The sequence below is a fragment of the Pipistrellus hanaki genome (genome assembly GCF_964339955.1).
Source record: "Pipistrellus hanaki genome assembly, chromosome: 9".
Lineage (NCBI taxonomy): Eukaryota > Metazoa > Chordata > Mammalia > Chiroptera > Vespertilionidae > Pipistrellus > Pipistrellus hanaki.
This window is the reverse complement of record NC_140511.1, coordinates 27,011,649-27,024,030: the sequence shown is the minus strand read 5'-3', so window position 1 is coordinate 27,024,030 and position 12,382 is coordinate 27,011,649.

Genomic DNA, 12,382 nt, shown 5'->3' with positions numbered 1-12,382 from the left:
TGAGGCCATCTGATGCAATCCGCTTATCTGATGGAAAACCCTTGCTGTCTTGACAAGTGCCATTTACATGCATGGCCTATCTCCAGTAACAGGAAACTAATGGATTAATTTACATCTAATGTTGGACAACATAAATGTTGGTTGTTATGCTTTATTTGACTTTATTTTATCTATCCTGTGCCTCTTAGTAGAAATGATATATTTCACTGCTGAAAAGTACTTGTTAGATGATCTAAAATTCCTTTTTTCATGTGACAATATAAAAAATATTAACATTCATTAAAATATAAGCTTCATAAGGACAGAGATTTTGCCTTTTGTTCATCACTTTATTATAGCATTTACCCTGGAAGAGACTTTGGCACATGACAGACATCATGTTCGTGTAAATGAGTGAATAATAGGCTTATCATAAAAGGATCATAGATTATATATCAAACTCTTTTTAAAAATATATATATTTTATTGATTTTGTACAGAGAGGAAGGGAGAGAGATAGAGAGCTAGAAACGTCGATGAGAGAGAAACATCGACCAGCTGCCTCTTGCACCTCCCCCACCGGGGATGTGCTCGCAACCAAGGTACATGCCCTTGACCGGAATTAAACCCGGGACCTTTCAGTCCGCAGACTGACGCTCTACCACTGAGCCAAACCGGTTTCGGCAATATATCAAACTCTTTAAAAAATATATATATATTTTATTGATTTTTTTACAGAGAGGAAGGGAGAAAGATAGAGAGTTAGAAACTTCAATGAGAGTCATCAATCAGCTGCCTCTTGCATGCCCCCTACTGGGGATGTGCCCGCAACCAAGGTACATGCCCTTGACCAGAATCGAACCTGGGACCCTTCAATCCACAGTCTGACTCTCTATCCACTGAGCCAAACCGGTTTTGGCTATATTAAACTCTTTACATAAATTATCTCATGTATTATATCATGAGACTATTTCTTCCTTCTCATCCTCCTGGTGGGCCAACTGATACTTAAATAACTTGCTGAGAACAACAGACTCAGGTGGTAAAACTTAGGCTACAGCTGCTCTATACCTTCTGGTGGCCAGTGGCCTCCTTGCCTGTACTCTGGAGACCTAGGGGTGCCGGCATTCCACAGGCTTGTCTTTCCTGGCACAGGAGGGTAACTGGACGAGGACAGGCAAAGGTACATTGAGGAAGTAGTCAAGCAAATGTTGAACAGTCTATGTGGAGGCCAGAGGCACTGCGTGGGGACCATTTGTAAGGAGGCCACGTCTTAAGGAAGTCCTTAACCATCTAGTCATACCACAGCATGCACCCTTCAGGTCCCAGAAGTTGGTACCTTGTGATAGCTGCATACTCTTTCATACACTCCAGTAACGAAGGTAGGAATTTGCTCCCCGATGCATTGATGTGGTATAACCTTTGCTTCTCAAAGAGTGGATCCCGCCAATCAGCAGCATTGGCAACATCTGGGAGTTTGTTAGAAATGCGGAATTTCAGGCTCCAGCCCAGCTGTACTAGATCAGAACCTGCAATTTATTAAGATCCCCAGGTGATTTGCATGCACATTAAAGTTTGGGAAGCAACTAGCGTAATTCATAAAGTTAATGCTTTGCTCAGCTGGTATCACAGGCTTCTATGTGGGACACGCTATGCTGTGTCCTGGCTTAGGGAAATCTTGCTGAGCTTACATGGAGTGACCTCATTCTGCCACACCTTCTGGACAAGCTAAGAAATTGGTTAGCTGGAATATGTTCTTGGTATTCTTAACAACAATAGACAGATGGAAAAAGGAATGAAAGAACAAACAGAAAGAAAGAGGAGTAAATGAAAGAATTAAAAAAAAAAAAAAACCCCAAAGGAATGAAAAGAAAGAAAAAGGAAAGAAGGAAAGAAAAAGGGAAGAAAGGAAGAAAGGAAGGAAGGAAGAAAGGAAGGAAGGAAGGAAGGAAGGAAGGAAGGAAGGAAGGAAGGAAGGATAAAAGGATGGAGAGAGGGAAGGAAGGAAGGAGGAAGGAAGGAGGAAGGAAGGAATGTAGGAAGGAAGGAAAGAAGGAAGGAAGGAGAGAAGGAAGGAAGGAGAGTGTACCTAGCTGGAGGGTTCTCTGGGCCAGAAATGCCCAAGCTGTCCAGGGATAAAACTCACTGGGTAGCTGCTCAGCTGAGACCAACCCTTCCCCTCAACTTTAGGGCCTAAAGTTCGCATGTGTAAGTGACTAGGTATAAATAATGTGCCACCGCCTGCCTCTTGTGGTCATATTTGGGCTGTGGGTAATGGGCCAACTCTTAGCAATCTCCAAAACAGTCAACTCTGATTTTAATTCCTTCTTGCCTTCTTTGCCTGCATGAAAATTCCTATTTTTCTTCAAAGGGAGCTTAAATGCTAACTCTTCCATAATTCCCTAAATCCAAAACTTACCCCAGGCCTTCAGTACCATTCTAGATGGACTTTCCTGGGAAGACTCTACAGCCCTCTCTGCCCAAGACCCCACCATCCATCCCCACTTTTATTTATTTATTTTTTAAATATATTTTATTGATTTTTTTTACAGAGAGGAAGGGAGAGAGATAGAGAGCTAGAAACGTCGATGAGAGAGAAACATCGACCAGCTGCCTCTTGCACACCCCCTACCGAGGATGTGGCCGCAACCAATGTACATGCCCCTGACCAGAATTGAACCTGGGACCTTTAAGTCCGCACACTGATGCTCTACCACTGAGCCAAACCGGTTTTGGCTCCATCTCCACTTAAAAAAAATAAATAAATAACTAGGTAGCTTTTTTTTTTTTAGCAGTTTTGGGTTCACAGAACGATGGAGCAGAGAGTATAGAGAAGCCCTGCCGGTTTGGCTCAGTGGATAGAGTGTGGCCTGCAGGCCAAAGGGTCCCAGGTTCATTTCTGGTCACGGGCTCCGTTGCAGGCTCCTCCCTGTACTGGGCCCTGGTCAGGGCTTGTGCAGGAGGCAATCCATCGATATGTTTCTCTCACATCGATATTTCTGTCTTTCCCTCTCTCTAAAAATAAGTGGAAAAATATCTTCAGGTGAGGATTAAACAAGAAAGAAAATATAGAGAATTCCCATATACTCCCCCTACACACACTCCTCCCCTGTTCCTCCTATTACTAACATCTTGCATTAGTGTGATACACTTGTCACAAGTAATGAGCCAATATTCATCCAGTGCCATTAAAATACAGTCCACAGTTTATGTTAGGATTCATTCTTGGTGTACATTCTATGGCTTTGGACAAATGTATTACGACATATACCCACTGTACACACATGGACCCACCATTACGGTATCACATAGCAGAGTTTCACTGCCCCCCAAAATCCCACCTGTAGCCCCTTTTGCTCCTCCATCCGCTGTTCTTAGCATCTGCCTCCTTGCCTCCCGGGCCCATGCCACACCCACTTGGACTGCCATCAAGGTGCAGCTTGTACTCAGGTTACCTGCCCCACCCAGGAACTTGGCTGACCTAGCACCTAGACATCTCTAAATCTCCACCGAACTCGAAGGGAAGTTTACCCCGTGAATTTGGAAAGCTCCAAAAGGAGAGGAGAGGAAGCTGTGTCTCTAGGCTCAGAACGTTACCAGGAACCCAGCAGGCTGAGTTCCTGCTGAGCAGCCTCAGGGATTTTCCCAAGAAATGCCAGGATTTCAGAAATGGCTTTTCTTTAATCTCGATGACTCATTCCTCCCGAGCCAGTCCCCGTCCTTTAATGGGGCGCTTTGTGGACATAATTTTAGTGGTGCCACGACGTGGCTAATGAAGTAATAATTTATGGATGCCCAGGGTATACGAGGCAGGAGGGGGCCCAGCTTCCGAGGGGGCCTCGGAAGCGAAGCCAAGGCCTCAACCCGATCTAGAAGCTGCCCGTTTCCCAGACTCTGCTGGGCTGCCTCATGGTGGGCCCTGGGAACCCTGTGATGGGGAAGGACCCTAACAATACATTTTGCATGTTATCTTTAACATCTTTGTTCCAGGAAAGCAGCAGGGCATTCCAGTTTGCAAGATTATATCTGAATCTGCTGGCAGCAGGTCCTGCTGGGTTCGGTAAAGCACACAAAATTTACCTTTTAGCCACTTAATTCAGTGGCAGAAAGTACATTTGCAATGTTGTGCAACTACATCATGATGCATCTTCCCAAGTAAAAACTACCCATTGTGAAGAAACTCCTTACTCCCGCCTTCCTGTGTCCCCTCGTAACATCTGTTACACTTCCTATCTCTACAAATTTGCTTATTCTAAGTGCCTTATGGAAGTGGAGTCATACAATACGTGTCCTCTTTTGTCTGGCTTATTTCACTTAGCATAATGTTTTCAAGTTCATACCTATTGGAGCATGTACCAGAAGTTCATTGCTTTTTAAGGCTAAACATATCCCATTGTTTGTATATACCACCTTTGTTTATCCATTCTCCTGCCAATGAATATTTGGCTTGTTTAACCTTTTGGTTCTTGTGACTATTGATGTTCTGAACGTTGGTGTATAAGTAGCTGTTAAGTCCCTGGTTTTGGTCCTTTTGTGTATATACCTAGAAGTAGAACTGCTGGACCATAGGGTAAGCTTATGTTTAACTCCTTAAGGAACTGTGATACTGTTTCCACAACAGCTATATTATTATGTTCCCACCAGCAATTCTCAAGGGCTCCAATTTCTCCACATCTTTACCAAAACTTGTTATTTTTTGTTCTTAAAAATTATAGTTTTCCTAAGGAGCTTGAAGTAATATCCCATGTTTTCTCTATTTTATTTCAATTACATTCTTGTAAGAACATTTAACATGTAAGTGCACATACAATATTGTTGACTATAGGCACAATGTTGGGCAGAGGATCTCCAGAACTTAATCATCTTGTGTAATTGAAACCTTCTATCTGTTCTGCAGCGACTCCCCATTCCCCCTCCTCTAGCCGCTGGCAATCACCATTCAACTCCTTGTTCATATGAGTTTGCTATTTTATTTTATTTTATTTATTTTATTTTTATTTTTTAAATATATTTTATTGATTTTTTTACAGAGAGGAAGAGAGAGGGATAGAGTTAGAAACATCGATGAGAGAGAGTCATCGATCAGCTGCCTCTTGCACACCCCCCACTGGGGATGTGCCCCCAACCAAGGTACATGCCCTTGACCAGAATAGAACCCGGTACCTTTCAGTCTGCAGGCCGACACTGTATCCACTGAGCCAAACCGGTTTCGGCAAGTTTGGCTATTTTAGATACTTGATATAAGCCATATCATGCATCATTCGTCCTTCAGGAATGGCTTATTTCACTTTTCCTGATGTCCTCAAGGTTCAACCACATTGTCATATACTGCAAAATACCCTTCTTTTTAAAAGACTGAATAACATTCCAGTGTGTGTGTGTGTGTGTGTGTGTGTGTAGATATGTATCTATTTTCTTAACAAAGACACACACGCTGAAGCAGGTTTGGCTCAGTGGTAGAGTGTCAGTCTGCGGACTGAAAGGTCCCAGGTTCGATTCCGGTCAGGGGCATGTACCTTGGTTGCGGGCACATCCCCGGTAGGGGGTGTGCAAGAGGCAGCTGGTCGATGTTTCTCTCTCATTGAGTGTTTCTAGCTCTCTATCTCTCTCCCTTTCTCTCTGTTAAAAATCAATAAAATATATTTTAAAAAAAAAACAAAAAAAATAAAGATCCACACATATATAATTTCTTTATTCATTCATTCACCATGGCTTTTTAGGCTGTTTTTATATTTTGGCAATTGTGAACAGGGCTGCAATGGACATGGGAGTGCTAACATTGCTTTGAGATCCTATTTCAGTTCTTTTGGCTAAGTATCCAGAAGTGGGATTGCTGGATCAAATGATAGTGCTATTTGTTTTTTGAGGTTTCTTTACTGTGTTCCATAGCAGCCAAACCACTTTACATTCCCATTGCAGTGTACAAGGGTTTTAATTTCTTCATATCTTTGCCAACTCTTATCTTTTTAAAAAAATAAAGGTTGTCCTAAAAGGTGTGAGGTGATATTTCATTGTTGTTTTGATTTGTACTTCCCAGACAATTAATAATATTGAGTATCTTTTCTTATACCTGTCAGTCATTTATATATCTTTTTTGGAGATTTGTCTAGTCAAATCTTTTACCCATTTTTAAATTGGGGTTATTTTTTTCTATTAAATTGTTTTCCTTATATCTGTTGTATATTAGTCCCTTATCAGATATGTGACTTGCAAATCTTCTCTCTCATTCCACAGGTTGCCTTTTTATGGCTCATTGTGGTTTTGATTTGTATTTTTCTAGTGAGTAGTAATACTGAGTAGCTTTTTAATATATATGTATTGATTTTTTACAAAGAGGAAGAGAGGGATAGAAAGTTAGAAACATCGATGAGAAAGAAATATCGATCCGCTGCCTCCTGCACACTCCCTACTGGTTGTGGGATGTGGGGCACATCCCACAACCAAGTTACATGCCCTTGACCAGAATCAAACCTGGAACCCTTCAGTGTGCAGGCCAATGCTCTATACACAGAGACAAACAGGTTAGGCTGAGTAGCTTTTTAATGTATATATTGGCCATTTATATATGTCTTGTTTGGTGAAATGTCTACTCTAGTCCTTTGCCCATTTTTAGATTGGGCTGTTTCTCTGTTGTTGAGTTGTAGGAGTTCTTTACATAATATGGAAATTAATCCCTGATACCATATTATCAGATATATGATTTGCAAATACTTTCTCCCACTCTATAGTTTCTCTTTGAAAGGACCCTGTATTTTTACTTGTTAAATCTGGCAGCTCTATGTGTGTGAGAGTCCCTCTATATATATCAAAGTTTCTCAAAACCATGGTGATTTTGCCCTCCAATTTGAAAATGGGCAAAGGATTTGACTGGACATATCATCAAATGACCAACAGGCATATGAAAAGGTCCTCAGTATCATTAAAATCATCAGGGAAGTACAAATGAAAACTGCAATGAGATATTTGGAAATGTCTGGAAACATTTTTGGATGTCCCAACCAGGGAGGAGTGCTACTAACCTCTAATAAACATCTTACAATGAACAAGAGAGCCCCTGGTAACAAAAAAAACCTGCCCAACCCAGACTACAGCCAGGCTGGGGCTGAGAAATTTCACACACTGTTGCTTCTCAATGCATCACCTTCCGGGATGTGTGGGAGCATCCGCTCCAGGGCTGACACTGCTCTCAGAGCTCCTCTGGGGTCCTCTGAGGCTAGTTCTGCCCCTGTTGGTGCTGATGGGGAATCTGAGGCAGTGAAAGGAAGCAGATCACAGGAAGCAGATCGCAGGTCAAATATTCTGTTGACCTGCACCACGGAGCTGCAATACTTCTGTACTAACTTCCTCGACTCTCAGAGACCAGATCAGTCCTACGTCTGATGTGAAGCTGCCCAGACAAATGATGTATTTATTGAGCACCTGCTCTGTACACCAGGTCTGTCCTAGGCGCTTTGAGAAACATTGATTTGATCTTAGAATGTACCATTCCTTTTATGCATGAATATATTAAGTTTTAGAAAGGTTATAAACTAAGTGCTTCTTAGATTGGATTGTGTGTGTGTGTGTGCGCGCATTTTAACCTGTATATCTCCCAAGCTTACTAGTAGCTCACAAATTAAACAGTAATAGAAACATAATAAATATTTGTCAGAGAAGTGGAAATTAACACAGTAACCAAGTGGTGGAGTGAGGGTTTACCTTCCCAGTTTGCTTGCAGGATCTATGAGAGCTAGAATCATTTGCTATTTATTTTAAAAATAGTTCCTTGAGTGCCTAGCATACTGCTAAGAATATAATGAGTGTTCTATAAATACTTGTGTTTTGTTTTTTTTAAACTAAGTATCATTTTTGAAGCAAATACATTACTTTGGAATCTGAATGTTTGTCTTGTATGGGGCTCCCATGGGTTCCCAGAATCTCAGAGATGGAATACACCCTGAGGTTATGTAGTACAGCGCACCGCCTAACGGCAGGATAGCCACTTTAGCAGTGGTTATCAATGTGTGGTCCCCCGATTAACAACATCCACAGCACCTGGAAGTTTGTTAGAAAAGGAAATTATCTGGCCCCAACTTTGACCTACTGAATCAGAAGTAATATGGGCAATCTGTGGTTTAACAAGCTTTCTATGTAGCTATTTTTGATTCAGAGACAGTTTGAGAACTGCCTTATCACAGTCCTGATGTCTAGTTTTGCTCTTTCTTGGACATGGCCACTGAGGGGTTTCACCATGCCTTGTTTCGTTGCCCTTTCCAGATGTTGTGTGTGTTTCCTTGGTTTATTTGAAGTTTTTTATTTTTATTGACTTCAGAGAGAAAATGAGAGGGAGAGAGAGACAAAAACATCAATGGTGAGAGAGAATCATTGATCTGCTGCCTCCTGCACACCCCACACTGGGGATCAAGCCCGAAACCTGCTTATATTCCCTGGCCAGGAATCAAACCATGACCTCCTGGTTCATTCACATCATTTTAATTGTTAGAAAGATCTCCTTATTTTGAACTATAATCTGTTGCCATTCCTATATGTTGTCCTGCCTCTATATTCTGGAACTAGATGGAATAGGAATCAATATACCAGAATTTTCTGTCTATATATATAAAAAGCCAGTAAAGATCGGTCAGTTGCTATGACGCCCACTGTGGCCAGTGAACCGGTCCAATTGGGGGATAGGACCTGCCGGCCAACCCCTGCCTCCCCCACCATAGCCCTCACCCCAACCAGCCCTGACTCCAATGGGCCCCCACCACTCGGATCAGCTCACAGCACCTCCTCTCCCCACTCCCCCCAGCTCCACCCCTGATCATCCCCCTACCCCAATAGAGGGTGGTGCCAGCTGGCCAACCTCCTGCAGCCCCTTCCCCTTGCTGGCCCCACCCTCAATGGGCCCCCACCACCCTAATAGCCTGCGGCCTCTCCCTCTAGGCCACATGTGTCAAACACAAGGCCCGCGGGCCAAATCCAGCCCGCCAGGCCTTACAATGTGGTCCACACCGCGCTGTCATCACTGCATTCCGCTGTCAGTTTATGACATTGTCAGTTTATGACTGTTCAGTAAACCATTCGGCCAGCGATTTAGGCTGGATTTTAGATTTTGGCCCCTTCTCTGATTGAGTTCGACACCCCTATGCAGATCTGCCCCTGACAGACACCCCCACCCCCAACTCTGATCAGGGGCAGAGCCAGAGGGCCAACCACCCATGGCCCCTCTCCCAGGCTAATGGCCCATGATTGACACCCCCACCCTATTTGGGGGTGGGGCCAGCTGGCCCACCTCCCTCAGCCCCTCCCCATGGCTGGCCCCATCCCTGATCAGCTCCCACCACCCCAATAGGCCCACAGTCCCTTCCCACAGCCAGCTCCCCACCCTATCCCCCCCCCCACACACACACCATTCAAGAGGGGGGCCAGTTGGCCCCACTGCACACAGCCCCTTTCCATGGTCAGCTCTGCCCCAAATTGGGGTGGGGCCTGCTGGCCAATCACCTGTGGCCCCTCTCTCCTGATTCCTGACCAATCTTCTGCTCTCTCCTCCTCACAACAGATCCAGCCCCGATCCTCTGATTAGGGCTGGCTGGGCCAGCAGGACCCTGCCTGTGCATGAATTCATGCACTGGGCCTCTAGTGTGTAGATAAAGATAAGCATTCTTTATGAAATTCAAATCTGGTGTTAGAGAAATGGGGTTGGGTGGATGGCAGTAGTCTAGGTTGTAGTGCATCGTGGATGATTTGGAAATTGGTCCAGGCCCCTGAGGACTGCCTGGGATCAGAGCAAGGCTGCATATCACAGCCAGGATTAAATTACTTGCCTCACAATCATTCCCCTCTCATCCTCCTCCACTTGATTTAGATCTCTCTCTCTAACAAAGCACTTGGCAGGGATCTCTCACGGGGACTTCCCCAGCCCCTGCCACAAGCACGATGCAACTAACCCTTGATCTTTCATAAATGGGGGCTCCAACTTCAAGCAGCCCAGAGAAACTTGTCTTGACGTTTTTCACCTCTGGTTTTATAGAATCTCAATACAGCAGTTTCTCCGATAATGTTGCTTTGTTCAATGCCATTTTGTTATAACACTGATGAGGAAGACAAAATTGATTCCTGGCCAGGGCCACTGTCTGTGTGAAGTTTGCACATTCTCCCCATGTCTGCATGGGTTTCTCTGGGGACTCTGGTTTTCTCCCACATCCCAAAGCTGTGCCTCTGAGCTGAGCTGACGTGTCTGGCTTGCCCCAGTCTGAGGGAGTGTGGATGTGTGAGTGGCTCTGCAATGGAAGGTGTCTGTCCAGGGTGGGTTCCCACCTTGTGCCTTGAACTGCTGAGATGGGCTGGGGCCACCCTCAACCCTGAATTGGAATCAGCAGGCTGGGAAAGAAGTATCCTGTTAGTTTTTATTCTTTCTTAAATGTATGCATAATTCACATTTATCTCAACGTTTAATATCAGAAGTGTTTTGAGTGTTTATTTAGAAGTTAGGTGATATTTTTGTGACAGCAATATGCTTTAGGAACTTAACTCTTGTTTATCTTATAGCCTATGGTAAAATTCATTTCATTATATGTTATTTCACTTAAAGTTGCAGTTTTCAAGAACCTATGATGACATGAACTGAGGCTTGACTGTACTCTTAATGTTACAAATAATCTTAGGGGTCATTTAGTACATCTTATAGATATGAACACAGAAGTGAAGGTTAGCAAGCAAGCACTGGGTCTTGAGGTATCTGGTCTCTAATCAGTTTTATTGCCCACTGATTACCAAGATTTTTTTTTTAAAACAGCTCTATTGAGATATAATTTGCAAACTATACATTCAGTCATTTAAAGTGTACTATTCAATGGTTTTTGACATATTAAAAAATTAATCTTTTAAAATTGTGGTGAATATATAACAAAATTTGCCATTTAAACCATTTTAACTGTACCATTCAGTGGCATTGATTACATTTACAAAGTGTGCAAACATAAACATTATCTATTTTCAAAACTCTTTCATTCTCCCAAACAGAAATTCTATAACCATTAAGCAATAACTCCCATTCCTCCTCCTTTAAGCTTTGGTAACCTCTAATCTAATTTTGTCTCTGTGAATTTTTCCATTCTAGATATTTCATATAAAGAGATCATACAGTATTTGTACTTTTGTGTCTAGCTTATTTCACTTTGCAAAATATTTTTAAGGCTTATCCAAGTTGCAATATATATCAAAATTTCATTTCTTGTTATGGCTAAATAATATTATATATATATATATATATATATATATATATATATATATATATATATAATTTTTTTTTTTTATTTATTCACACCTGTTTAGAAATGGGTTGTTTATACCTCTTGGCTATTGTGTATAAACTGCAATGAACATAGGCATACAAGTAAAAGTCTGACTTCCTGCTTTCAATTCCTTTGGCTATATATGTAGGAGTGGAAACTTACAAAATTTAATGAAACATTTTTATTTTAAATCAAACATAAATAAAAGTAGAGAAAATGCTAGGTATTATAAATTCCCCCATGAAGATAAAGTAGATATTAATAGTTTTCCATTTTTTAGATAATTTAAAAATTGAAACATTAAAAAATAGCTAAAGCCCATCCCTCATTCATTCCTTTTTTTTTCTAACCACAATCTCAAAGTTTTTGTATATTATTCTCATGCTTATTTTTATAATTTTCTATATGTCATCTCTGTATGTATGTGCTGTGTATACATTCTATATGTATATCCAAAAAATATATATATTATAATTTGGGGTATTTTAAATATGCATAAATAGTACAATTTTGCTATATTCTTTTACTTCTTTCTATTTTTCCCACTTAACATTATGTTTTTGGATTTACCCTTGTTAACACATTTAATTCATTAATTTTAACTGCTGTATAATATTTAACAATAGTTAATTATATTTAAAAATATGTAGGAGTTTCTTTTAACTTAGAGTTCACCATTTTATGCTTATTTTATTAGTAGTGTATGTGAATTCCTATTATCTTTTTTTTTTCTATTTGCTATGCTTATTTTAAGTTTCTTTTTGTTCCTTTTCTTCCTCCTATTAAATCAAGATTTCTTTATTTCCTTTCCCTCCTCTGTTGCTCCTAACATTTCTATTCTTTTAGTAGTTACTTTTAAAATTCTAATATGCATATTATACATAAATTCTACAGTTATATAAAACTCTTTTTTTTCTTCTTGAACAATAAGAATATACCAATTGTTATTTCAAATCCCTTCTTTCCATTTTATGTTATTGTTTATCTGTGTTTTAGTGACATATATAAAAATATATATCCTAAAATTATTCCTATTATTATTATTTAATTCAATCAATGTAATTATCCTTTCCCCCCCTTAATTTTGCTTCTTATATCTCATTTCTTTAATCTGAATTAAATTT